This window comes from Topomyia yanbarensis, chromosome 3 (genome assembly GCF_030247195.1).
Source record: "Topomyia yanbarensis strain Yona2022 chromosome 3, ASM3024719v1, whole genome shotgun sequence".
Classification (NCBI taxonomy): Eukaryota; Metazoa; Arthropoda; class Insecta; order Diptera; family Culicidae; genus Topomyia; species Topomyia yanbarensis.
The window spans coordinates 201,889,607-201,903,949 of NC_080672.1; positions in this window are offsets into that span (position 1 = coordinate 201,889,607).

The window sequence follows — 14,343 nt, forward strand, 5'->3', positions numbered from 1 at the left end:
ATTCCGCCAAGAAATAACTTCCAAAAACCAGAGCCGATGGAAGTTGACCAATCAATTCGTACCAGGCAAATTAACTATGGTAATAGACCGCAAGCATCGCACCAACAAAATACCCCTTTGAAAAGACCAAGATTATTTAACATAGCGACAAATGAAACAAACTACCGAAGAAGAAATAGAATCAACTAATGAAAATGAACTCGTTGAAATTACTTCAGATGATTGGAAACAAGCAATAGAAAGATACCTTCAATTAATAGAATCCCAAGAAACCGAAACAAATACAGATGAACCTGAAGCAGAGTTTAATTTTTTAGAATAAACTCGACATTACCATACTTCTTATACTATGGTAATCCCACAAAACCATTAAAAATTCTAGTTGATACTGGATCAAATAAAAATTATATTCATCCTAGGTTTACAAAAATCTATCACACGGTAAGTAAACCCTTTTCCGTCTCATCAGTCGGAGGAGATATCCTAATAACTAAATACTCACAAGGTAAGTTCTTTTATCCTTATAATGATAACATAATTAAATTTTTCCACATGGCAGAGCTAAACACTTTCGATGCTGTTATAGGACACGTCACACTGAAAGAATTAAAAGCAGTCATTGATACCTCAAAGGATCAATTGATTCTTCCAGGGAAACACATAATACCACTACAACAACATCACTTTCAACAAATAAATAAAATAATTATAAGAGATGAACATTTACAAAAACCAGAAAAAATCCGATTACAAGAATTTTTAGAAAATTTTCAAGATTTATTTCAGCCAGCCGATGAAAAACTACCATTCACCACACGCATAAAAGCTGAAATCAGAACTAGCGATGACAACGCTGTATATAGTAAATCATATCCGTACCCACAAGCTTTAAAATCAGAAGTCACAAAACAAATTGATAAACTACTCAAAGATGGTATAATTCAACCATCCCGATCTCCCTACAATTCCCCTGTCTGGATTGTACCAAAAAAACTTGACGCATCCGGAGAAAAAAAATATAGAATGGTTATTGACTACAGGAAAATTAACTCGAAAACTATCAGTGATAGATACCCTATCCCTGATACATCTGCAGTTTCAGCAAACCTTGGCAATAACAAATATTACACTACATTGGATCTTGCATCTGGATTTCACCAGATACCAATGAACGAGAAGGACATAGAAAAGACTGCATTTTCCGTCAACAATGGAAAATACGAGTTTGTTCGTATGCCCTTTGGATTAAAAAATGCACCAGCAATTTTTCAAAGAGTTATGGACGATGTTCTACGAGAACATATTGGAAAAATATGTCATGTATATATTGATGACATAATAATATTTGGAAAAACATTCGAAGAACATTTACAAAATTAAAAAAAAATGTTTTTGAAACACTTCGTAAGGCGAATTTCAAGATACAGCCAGATAAATCTGAATTTTTAAGATCAGAAGTTGAATTCTTAGGATTTATTGTTTCAGAAAACGGTTTGAAACCCAACATGAAAAAAGTAGAAAGCATCCAAAAATACCCCGAACCAAAGAATCTAAAAGAACTAAGAGCATTTCTCGGCCTTTCAGGATACTATAGACGTTTTGTTAAGGATTATGCTAAAACAGCAAAACCCCTAACAAAATTTTTAAGAGGAGAGGATGGCCATAGCCAGATTTCAAAAAACCAATCCAAAAATCATGCAATACAACTAGATGAAGAAGCAAGAAAAGCGTTCCAACTTCTGAAAGACATTCTATCATCCAAAGATGTACTTTCATTCCCAAATTTCGAAAACCCTTTTCTATTAACAACAGATGCCTCAGACAAAGCCATCGGAGCAGTTCTATCTCAACAGTTTCACGATGGAGAAAGACCCATTACCTTCATTTCACGCACATTATCCAAAACAGAAGAAAATTACGCAACAAACGAAAAAGAAATGCTAGCCGTAGTTTGGGCACTACACTAATTAAGAAATTTCATTTACGGAACAAAATTGCATATCTATACTGATCATCTTCCCTTGACATTTACATTATCACCAAAAAACAATAATGCTAAATAAAAACGATGGAAAGCATTTCTAGAAGAACATGACTATACGATGCACTACAAACCGGGAAAAGCAAATGTAGTAGCAGACGCACTCTCACGTATCCAAATCAACTCATTAACGCCTACACAACATTCATCTGACGAAGACGATTCATCATTCATACCATCAACCGAAGCTCCAATTAACGTTTTTCGAAATCAACTTATTTTCAAAATTGGTCAAAACTCTAGTCACGAATTAAATATCCCTTTCGAAAATTACAAAAGACACATTTTCACAGAGCCAAGATTCACTGTCGAATTCCTGAAGAAAAAAAATGAGAAGTTATTTAATCCCAGGTATTCTGAACGGAATAATGACAGATGAACCAATAATGGGCACAATACAGGAAATCTACAGATCTAATTACAATCCTAAAATCCTTAAAGTTCGGTACTCACAAAAACTTGTACAAGATTTATCAGAACCAGAAGAACAATTAGAAGAGATTAAAAAAATTCATAACTTCGCACATAGAAATGCTAGAGAGAATTCATTACAACTTATAAAACAGTATTACTTTCCAAAATTAACAAAGATTACACAACAGTACGTAAAAACATGTGAGATTTGCAAAACCGAAAAATACGAGAGAAACCCTCCTAAATTCATTCCAGTAAAAACACCAGTTCCAACATATCCAGGAGAAATCATTCACATTGATATATTTGTGTACAACCTTCAAAATCTCTTCATTACTTCAATTGACAAATTTTCAAAATTCCTTAAAGTCAGAAGCATTAAGTCAAAATCAATACTAGATGTAAAGGATGTATTAATGCAATTACTTTACGATTGGGATCTGCCAACTCATATAGTAATAGACAATGAAAGCTCTTTTGTATCTAATGTTATAGAACAACAAATAAAAAATTTAGGAATCCAAATTTTTAAGACACCAGTAAACAGATCAGAAACCAATGGCCAAATAGAACGTTGTCACTCCACTATTAGAGAAATAGCAAGATGTTTGAAGCAATTGAATCCAGATTTTTCAGTTAACACATTAATACAAATGGCAGCCCACAGATACAACAATTCTATACATTCATTTATTAAAGACACACCAAGAAATATTTACCAAGGCAATAATGTAGATAACCTTCCATTAGAAGAATTCGCTAGACAAAGAGAAAAAGATCACAACAAAGTTTTAAAGATACACAAAGACAAAGACGAAAAAACAATAGAAAAGCATTATAAAAGTTACGAACCTAACAAATATGCATATGAAAAATCTAATGAAATATCCAAAAGAAAAAGCAGGTACAAAACAATCAAAATCAAAGAAAATCATAACACATATGTCATAGACCAAAACAATAGAAAAATACATAAAACTAATTTAAGAAAAGATACTAACGAGTAAAAATCAAAATTTCTCAAACTTTTCAGACTCGCCCTCTGCGTGTCAATCTTGGAAGCATCACTACAAATTCACGACTTAACAAACAATCCATTAGCAATCATCCCATTAGGACAAGCCAAAATTAAGACAGGATACATTCGAATTTTTCATCCTATAGACATAGTTCAAGTCGGTAATATAATTGCAAGCATCAATGATGAAGTAGAAAAAGATCCTTACCCAAACCCACTTTATGAACTAATACAACTTAAGAATCGCAATTTATATGAAACATTTTTAAAATTAAAACCACTGGTGAAACGCCAAACTCGACTCAATTGGAAGAGGATGGAAATGGATCGCTGGAAGCCCCGACGCCGACGACCTACGAATCATAAATGCTACACTAAACTCACTAATTCAAAACAATAATAAGCAGATATTGATATTGATAAATGATGCAATAGGAAAAAGAGTTCAAGACATTACTGACATTACCAACCAAATACTCGTACTAGAAAAGGCAAGAATGAGGAACAACACCATAAAATTCAATCAACTTGTTATTTTGTCTAACCTGAATTCGCTACAAAACCAAGTCGAAACGCTAGAAGAAGCAATCCTTCTTGCAAAACATGGAATACCCAGCAGCAAGATACTTTCGATGAGAGACTTCGAACTCATTGTATCCTTTCTGCAAAGCCATGATATATACATTTCATCCTTTGAAGAACTTTTGTCACAGTCTACAGCACAAGTGACATTGAATGACACACACATCGCGTATATACTAAAAGTACCACAATATTCTTCAAAAACTTACGAATATAATTACATCGATTCCATAGTGAAAGACAACAAAAGAATTCACCTTAAATCCAACTACGTAATTAGGAACAACAGTTATATATACCAATTAACGCAACCATGTGAAGAACATAACAACGACTTCATATGCAATGATTTCAACTTATATCATCCGACCGATTGCATAAAATTACTTATACAATCCAGTCATTCCAATTGCACCTTTGAAAAGGTATACTCAAATGGTTTGATTAAAAGAATTAATCCAGGTACTATATTAGTCAACGACGCAACACTGGATGTTTCATCAAACTGCAGTAGTTCAAATCAAATACTAAATGGATCATTTTTGATACAATTCGAAAACTGTGACCTACGCATCAATGGAGAAATTTATACCAACTTTGAAACAACTATTTCCGGAATCCCTTATCATCCCACTACTGGATTAAAAGTTTACGAAATCAATACCCTCGACATACCACCGGAAGAATTTCTGAAAAACCTTACCCTTGAGCACCGACGTAAATTAGACACGATTCACCTAGTCAACAACTCACTTTCTTGGAAAATTCATCTTTTCGGATCATTCGGATTCGTAACCATGATAGGAGCTGGAGCCATAGCACTATTCTTATTTTTCTCCAGACGATCTACAAACGTCAGCATTAAGTTCACACCAAAGGAAGAAAAACAAATTCAATTCGCAGGATTGAAAACATCAACATCTGAAGAAAATATGCCTCTAAAAACAATGTCCCCTGAACTATCGAATGAAAGAAAAAAGGAAATTGAAACATTTATCAATACACCAACGCCATTCCGTACTGCAATGCCACTTTGAGGACAAAGAGTTTTGAAGACGGAGGAGTTAGCACTGCATCGACATAAAACAGATATCATTCAATATCAAGGCCAAGTAAATAATCGAACAGTTTGGATAAACAGCCAAGACCACCCATCATCGATATCTGTTTTGCATCAGCATTATTAGGATCATAAAATAAACCATACATCCGTCGTAGCAGATAAACAGTTCGTGAGAAGTGTCGCATAAAGATAATAGTTCGTGGGAAATGCAGCTTCTAAATAAACAGTTCCTGGAAGACCACCCGCATCGATAACCATTCATCAAGGACAGGAGTTCCCTATATAAGTTAATCTTAAAATGAATTGTAGTTAGTCTTAAGTAAAGATTTGAATAAAGAGCACAAGCTCTAAAAAATTATATTTTTTTGACTTCTTCGTTCAGAGAAGTCTTAACTGATATAATTTAACAAATTGAACCTGACACTTGATGCAGACAATGAATCTTCAGGAGGCACCTCGACAAAATGCGGTGTAAACCGTAACTCGAAATTTCCTGGACCAATCGTACTGAATTTTGCAAAGTTTTTCTTCTTCACATAATTGCCCAGGTAACTACAAAAGGTTTTTGCAAAATGTTTAATATTATTATTTTTTCAATAGCCTTTTTCATCGAACCTTAGTTTCAAAGTGCTACAAAAAGTTCAAAAATCGACCAAGAAACAAAAGCTCCATTAGTTAATTGTGGAGTGATGTTAAAACAACTATGCAAATGTATCAACGATTGGTCCAGCAGATTTTGAGTTATGGTGTACACCGCAAAACCAGTTTTCGACGTGGCACCTGACTGAATAAAAAAAATAATTAAGGAATCCAATTTTTTGCCGATAATACTTTACACAACCCCCTTTAAGTTCCGACACGATTTAGGCGATTCTTCCGCATTCAACTTTTCGTGTCATTTTTCCAAGTCATCTGTCCAGTCTCAACTTTCACAACTTCTTTCAAACCCTGTTCTATCACTAAGAATTAAATGACAATTTGTTCTACAGTGGAAATGCTAATCGTCCAAGATCTCATAGAAAATTATAAATAGTGAAACAATATAAGCAAGCTTCGATATTATTTAAATAACGGTCAAAATGAGAATATTTATAGCAGATTGTTTGCTGTCATAGTGTTACTTAGGTTGTATGGCATGGCTTTATTTACAATCTTTTATTTAATCTTATTTTGGATTCTTTCGAAAGCAGTAAAAATATAAGAAAACTTCCACTTGCTTATTGTGTTCTTTGTGAGAAGATATAAGTAGAAAAGGGTGCACATTGTGATTATATATTCTTTTCTTTTCCTCTAGTTAAACTAACTAAAAAAGTGTGGGTAAATTTAATAGCTTCGCTCATTTTGATAGTCATAAGTAAACTAACAAACGAAAACAATTTTTATTTACTGCGTCTCTGCATCCAATTATAAAATTTCGTTCTACGGTTTGTTTCAAAATAATTCGACTTCTGCTAACCTGCAATATAACTCTTCGACATGGCATTTTCAAATGAGCGTGCAGCACCTTATGGATAGGACGATAAAGAATATCAAAAAAAATTTAAAACTCGATTATACCTGTTTTTCGTACGGGATAAAACTTGCTTACTTGCCCTCATATGGTTTGTGTGCAACATGGGTCATAATATTGCACATAAATGTCGAAAAGATAATGCAAATTATTGAGATGTATGCAAGAGGAATATGGTGCCCCTTTACACTGTTTTCATTTAGCTTTAAGATGCAGCCATTTCTGCGATGACAGGTACTAACGTCTTAGACCGGACTAAACTCAGGTCTAAAATTAGAGATAGTACCGTGCGGCGGTACCAACTAGCTTCAAGCTTACCGCTATCAGAGAGCCAAGTCTCGCCTCCCTCATAACATGGTTGTGCAATGAAGGTAGATGAAGCATGGCTTTCATAGCGCCTGTGACTTGACCGATTTGTTTCAAATTTTGCATACACATTCTACGTAAAAATACCTAACCCCTACGTTGAGTTTTTGGGATAGTTTTTGAATTGAGGGGGCTTTTTACTAATAAAAGCTTTCTTGAAAAACGGCGATTCCGCCATTTTATTAGTAAAACCCGATTTAATCCACCTAGCAGTGAGATGAGACATTTCTTACACATTTCACTATTGGATTAGTTTGCAGAACTCACGAGAAGTAGGCACTCAACTAGAGGTGGGATGAAAACAGTTTCTAGTCTTGCACGAATAAAATCTCGAATAAACTGAATAAATTATAGAAATCAACAAAACGACCAAAACAAAAAAGTAAAGCAAAAAATGAAATAATAGGTTTTTAAATTCATAAAATGAGTAGAAAAATTAATGTAAATCAAAATTATAAAATACCCGGATCAAATTAGATTAGGTTATTAAATAAAAATTAAGATTACACCCAGGTTTTTTTACGCGGTTTTTTACGAGTTTTTTTTTACGCGGATTTTCCAATTAACGCGGCTTTTTTACGCGGATTTTCCAATTAACGCGTTTTTTACGAGGATTTTCCAATTAACACGGTTTTTGCAAAAATATTCGAAGTCCTTTTAAATGCAAAAGACTTAGACTTTTTTCTGAAAAAAAATTCGAAGTCCTTTTAAATGCAAAGAACTTAGAAGTATTTTGGCAGTTTTTATTTTGCGCGGATTTCGCCATTAACACATTAAGTCCTTTTGAATTCAAAAGACAGAAGATTTTCGGAAAGGTGGAAGAGACGGGTCTGGAAGATTCCTTATGGCCCGCACCCCAACAATATGAGTATTTTCGGAATGGTCTTGAAGAGTAGGTTCCAGAAATTGATTTTTGACGCCATTTTGAAATCAAATATGGCGACTTCCGGTTTAGTGAAATTCGCTATAACCCAATCAATATGGGCATTTTCGGAATGGTCTTGAAGAGTAGGTGCCAGAAATTGATTTTTGACGCCATTTGGAAATCAAAGATGACGACTTCCGGTTTCGATAAATTCGCTATAACCCAATCAATATGGGTATTTTCGGAATGGACTTGAAGAGTAGGCGCCAGAAATTGATTTTTGACGCGATTTTGAAATCAAAGATAGCGACTTCCGGTTTTGATAAATTCGCTATAACCCAATCAATATGAGTATTTTCGAAATGGACTTGAAGAGTAGGTGCCAGAAATGGATTTTTGATGCCATTTTGAAATCAAATATGGCGACTTCCGGTTTAGTGAAATTCGCTATAACCCAATCAATATGGGTATTTTCGGAATGGTCTTGACGAGTAGTAGACAAAGATCGATGTTTGACGCCAATTTGAATTCCAAGATAGCGACTTCCGGGCTAGCCACATTCACTATAGCCCAGTCAATATGAGTGTTTTTGGAATTATCTTAACGAGTAGGTTCCAAAAATTGATTTTTGACGCCATTTTTAAATCCAAGATGGCGATTTCCGATTTCGCGAAATTCAATCAATATTGGTATTTTTGGAAGTTGAAGTTGTAGTACAAATAGTTTTAATTAAACAGTTGAATTTACTTAAATTTAAGCGATATGCTTAATTTGAATAAATTCAAACCCTTAACTCACACCACTTACGTCTCTTTCTTCTCTCTCTTCCATTCTCACCGCACTTTCCTGGATGGACACATAAAAATATTTTGCATTTTCTTGGTTTATGATTAGATCTTATATTTGAGGGTGATTTAGATGATTGCCGAAATTTTTCATGTGAGAATTTCGGTAAACCGGAAGTCGCCATCTAGAATTTTAAAATGACGGCAAACATTGACGTTTGTCTGCTACTCGTCAAAATCATTCCGAAAATACTCATGTTGATTGATTTGTAGAGAATCTCGCGAAACCAGAAGCCGCCATTTGGGAAAATTTTGAAAATCGCGCCAAAAATCAATTTTCATGGAAAACCTTGCGGGGAAGGTGCAGTTTTATTTATTTCTGGTACCTACTCGTCAAGACCATTCCGAAAATATCCATATTGATTGGGTTATAGCGAATTTCGCTAAACCGGAAGTCGCCATCTTTGATTTCAAAATGGCGTCAAAAATCAATTTCCGGCACCTACTCTTCAAGACCATTCCAAAAATACCCATATTGATTGGGTTATAGCGAATTTCGCTAAACCGGAAGTCGCCATCTTTGATTTCAAAATGACGTTAAAATCAATTTCTGGCACCTACTCTTCAAGACCATTCCGAAAATATCCATATTGATTGAGTTATAGCGAATTTCGCTAAACCGGAAGTCGCCATCTTTGATTTCAAAATGACGTCAAAAATCAATTTCTGGCACCTACTCTTCAAGACCATTCCGAAAATACCCATATTGATTGGGTTATAGCGAATTTCGCTAAACCGAAAGTCGCCATCTTTGATTTCAAAATGACGTCAAAAATCAATTTCTGGTACCTACTCTTCAAGACCATTCCAAAAATACCCATATTGATTGGGTTATTCCATATTCCAAAATTCAAATCATTTTAAAAAAATTTAAAAGTAAATTTTAAAGTCCAAATTTTAAAAATCTCATTGAATTGCCTGTTTCAGTCAATTTTATCAAGAGTTGGCTCAGTACAATATATAACCCCTTCAGGAAAATTCAGTTTTCCCACCATAATTTAGATATTTTATTAAAGAGCATTAACAATAATTCGTTGGTATGTCTATTTTATGGGTCATTTTTCGCTTTCCCATTGATTTGGTTTGAGATTTCTAGCACTGATGTTGTCCTATGCCTATGCTGAGTCCTGCCACTATCCCATGTAGTATGTGTTATCAAAAACATCGCGAAGCATCAAGTTCTAAATGTTTTCAAACGATATAATATCCGAAGAGAGTGATAAGAGTTATAAGAAATGTCTCATCACACTGTTAGGTGGATTAGAAACGTTTTTGTGTTGAATTCCACCATTTGAAAAAAAAACCTACTTTTTTCAATTGCTCGTACTGTCAAAAGTAAAGAAGATACCAAAAAGTGCCCAACACATGAAATGTGCGCCTTTTTCATAGCTTTCGGATGAAGTATATTAATACTTACTCAACGTATTGGTTTCATGGAAAACATTGAAAAGTTTAAAACAAATCGATTTTTTCAAACTTGGACATGATTTTTTTCTTTTTTTTATTGTATGAAATGGGAAAATCATTTTTCTTGTTGCCATAAAAATTTAGGAGTGGGCAATTAAATACTTACGGAGATATTAATTTTTCAATCGCGCCGTAAAACGTACCGCCACACGCTTCGCTCTTAGTGAGACTATGAACCAGCGCGTTGTGTAAAACACACTTGCAATTAACTTCATTATTTATTAGAAATAAATAAAAATAAACAATAATAATTATTCAACGGACTGACTTGATTTTTTATGAGGATGCATAATATGTGTAGCCAGTCGATGAACCACGGAAAACTGAATAAAAAAATTCTCTCATTACTTTTAAGAAAAGTGAGTGAATTTTACATAAAAATATCAGATTTTTCTGATTTAATAAGGTTATTCCATATTCCAAAATTCAAATCATTTTAAATTTTTTTTTTGTTTATCGAGTAAATAATAGTCCAAATTTTAAAAATCTCATTGAATTGCCTGTTTCAGTCAATTTTATCAAGAGTTATCATATTCGCCGTGGCGCTCCTCGACGTGGAAATGGTTGGACGTCTACTCTTGGAACGCTTGTGTGATTCTGTGTGACTGCAATTTTTTCTCGTACATAATGAATGTGTAAATAAACCTTAACATTACAAAAGAGGTCCATTGTTCCCTTACCTTCAAAATCGTAAACCAAAATCACTTTCGGTTTAAACACGATGCCCCCCTAAAGGAAAACATACACAGCTAATGCGTTATGTTTGTTTTAGATTATTATTGTTTTATACTCAATTTTGTAGTTGATTTTATAATATAAAACGATTGGGAATATCGTTGCATGAGATAATTTTTAAAATGATTAAAATATGATATTTGTATTCTGGCGATAAATGATTGCTGAAGAGAGATTCTTGCAGCTCTGCAAAAATGTCGAACGAATGCTTTTTAAGTTTCTGGCGCTTTTTAAATCTTGTTTTCAGTTTAGTTACCTATCGTTTCTACGTCGTACTCTTAATTCCATTTTTTTTGAAAACCTTGAATGTTTGCATTCATCAGCATCAAAAACAATATAAATGAATTTCGAAAAATGTTAAATGACATGTAAATATGAAACATCACACAACCACACGACACGAAACGAACTACGCAACCCTGTTCAACATAAAAAACTTGAAAATGAATTACACTCACACACTTGTACACACGAACTGACAGCACATCTCGCACACTGATCATAAACAATAACAAAACATAAAAATTTGACGAAACGATGTAGGTTTTTTTACTGGCCTTCTGCTGGTTTTTCCTACCATTAAAACAGATCACAATCACAGCTTACAGTGTTCGGTTGCCTTTTTTATCTCTCCACGAGTGCAGTGAAAGAAAGTGCCCTGCTTGCTGATTTATTCGGTCATTTGATCACCATTTCTGCCTGGAACTGCTGCTATTGCCACTGACCTTCACAGCTCACCGCTAGGGACCCTACTTGGGACACGGACAACGCTACTACGAGCGTACATGGTCCTTCGAACCGGATTACAGAAACGGAAAGCTGTTGCTGGAGGAATTTCGAATCCATCTTGCAGTTTTTGTGAAGGACATCGGACGGCATTTTTGATCGTGAGTAGCAGTTTTCGCCATCGCGGATTTTGTTGTCTTCGAACATCGTTGGATTGCGGAAGGCATTTCGATCATCGAGCGCATCTTTAGCGTACTGAGTGTTGGCTGGGAGAACGTAAGCGAAAGGTCACGTAAGCGGTTTTCGATATTTTGACTAACCCAAGTGCATATATACACGCGATTTAACCCTTGCATGCCAAAGCGCGCTTAAAACATCGGCCATCTAGAAAAGTTAGTGCATCTGCCATCGCGATTAGTCGGGTGAAATTAATGTGCTGATTTGGTGATTCTCGCAGTTTGTTTTATTGTTATTTTTTGCACCCCTCCCAAGTCACGATGGGGAAGGAGTGTGAATTCAAAAAACATTTCGCGATTTACAGGCAATCGCGTGATTTTCTTGCAAGACTTCGTGCTTTTAAGGATACATTCGATCCTGAAACACAAGTTGAGCAGGCACTAGCTAGAATTGAGGCATTAGAAGGTACGTATGTGCGGTTTCGCGAGTGCTCTTGTATATTGGAGGAACTTGCGGATGGAAAACCCATGGACGGTTTGAATATTGAGGAAGATATGGCGGCCTTTGAAGATGACTATTTCATGGTCAAGGCATTTCTTGCTTCTGTATTCACTAAGCATACTGTCCAATCCGTTCAGCAACCGCAACTACAGTCAACCCGCGCGTTCAAGTTGCCGGAAATCAAGCTTCCTGAGTTTAACGGGAACATCTTAGAATGGGTTTCCTTCTACGACACATTCGAATCGTTGGTGCATAATAATCGGGAACTATCGGATGTGCAGAAATTTTATTATTTAAAATCAACGTTGCGCGGTGAACCATTGAAGCTAGTGGAAAAAATCTAGGTGACAGGTGATAATTATTCGGTGGCGTTGAAGGTGATTACTGATCGATATCAGAATACGAACATTCTAATCCGGAATCACATCGAGGCACTTTTCAAGGTGGATAAAGTGAAGAAGGAATGTCCCAGAGCACTGACGAGTCTGGTAGGAGAGTTCTAGAACAATTTGGAGATTTTGGAGAAATTAGGCGAAGAGGTGAAGGGTTGGAGTTCAGTGCTCGTGTATATATGGTTACGTCTATACTGGACCAGGCCACGTTTCGGGAGTGGCAGAGGGTTGCTGAAAAAAGGAGGATGCCAAAATACGATGAGCTGATAGAGTTTCTTCGGGACTATATAATGGAGCTTGAGGTTCTGCATATTGATTGGGCTACACTAGATAGCAGAATGCTTCCTCAAACTTCCACCCCTGCGACCACCTCAAGCCCCAAGGAGTTGTGCCCAGTTTGTGGTAAGGCCCACCGACTTTACTATTGCGATCAATTCAAACACCTTCCGCTAGCCCAACGATTATCGATTGTATCCAATGCAGGACTCTGTGTCAACTGCCTTTTCGGGAAGCACTCGTTTGCCAGTTGCAAATACGGAGCATGTAGAGAATGCGACGCGAAACATCATACACTGCTGCATAATTCGGCTACAGATATGCCATCATCTTCCAGTACTGGACCTGTAACTTCAAACGTCGTCGCTCATTGTAGTTCACAATCCGAAAGCCATTCGTCCATAATCTCTCAGTCGCTCCCGGGTCCCACAGCTAACATACACTCGGTAACATCTCGATTCGATCATTCCATCGCAAGTCAAGTCTCCCTAGCTACTGCTATCGTCAAGGTCTTCGGTTCCAAGGGAAATTCGTTCCTGGCTCGTGTTTTGCTTGACAGCGCTTCGCAACCGAATCTCATGACCGAAAGATTTCGTCGACTTCTGAATGCACGCAAGACACCAGACAACACAGAGATTGCTGGTATTGGAGGCGATGTTGTTGCTGTAGCAAGTTGTTCTACAGTTGCTATTGTTGCATCTCGATTCATTCGAACTTCCGTGTTCCGCTTGAGTTCATTGCAATGGAGAAGGTGACCAACGATTTGCCGACGTGGACTGTTGATTCCAGCGATTGGATAATTCCAGAAAATATTCGTCTCGCCGATCCTTCCTTCGCTACGAAGGGTCCAATCGATATTGTTATTGGTGCCTATGTGTTTTTGAGCTCATTCGAAACGGGCACGTGAAGATCGCTGACGACAAGCCGCTACTGCAGAATTCGGTCTTTGGCTGGCTTGTATCTGGCCTACATCTTGGTGGTAATACTGGAGTACAAACTCGATCCCATTGCCACCTGTCTACCTACCGAGATCTAGAGTCCAATCGATATTGTTATTGGTGCCTATGTGTTTTTTGAGCTCATTCGAAACGGGCACGTGAAGATCGCTGACGACAAGCCGCTACTGCAGAATTCGGTCTTTGGCTGGCTGATATCTGGCCTACATCTTGGTGGTAATACTGGAGTACACACTCGATCCCATTGCCACCTGTCTACCTACCGAGATCTAGAGCAACGCGTTAGCCGATTCTGTCGAAACATGCCAGTTGAATTCCATTTGGTCCACTAAAGAAACGCTATGTGAGCAAAAATTTATATCCAACCGGACGCTATGTCGTTTCACTACCCAAGAAAACTGAGCTCGTC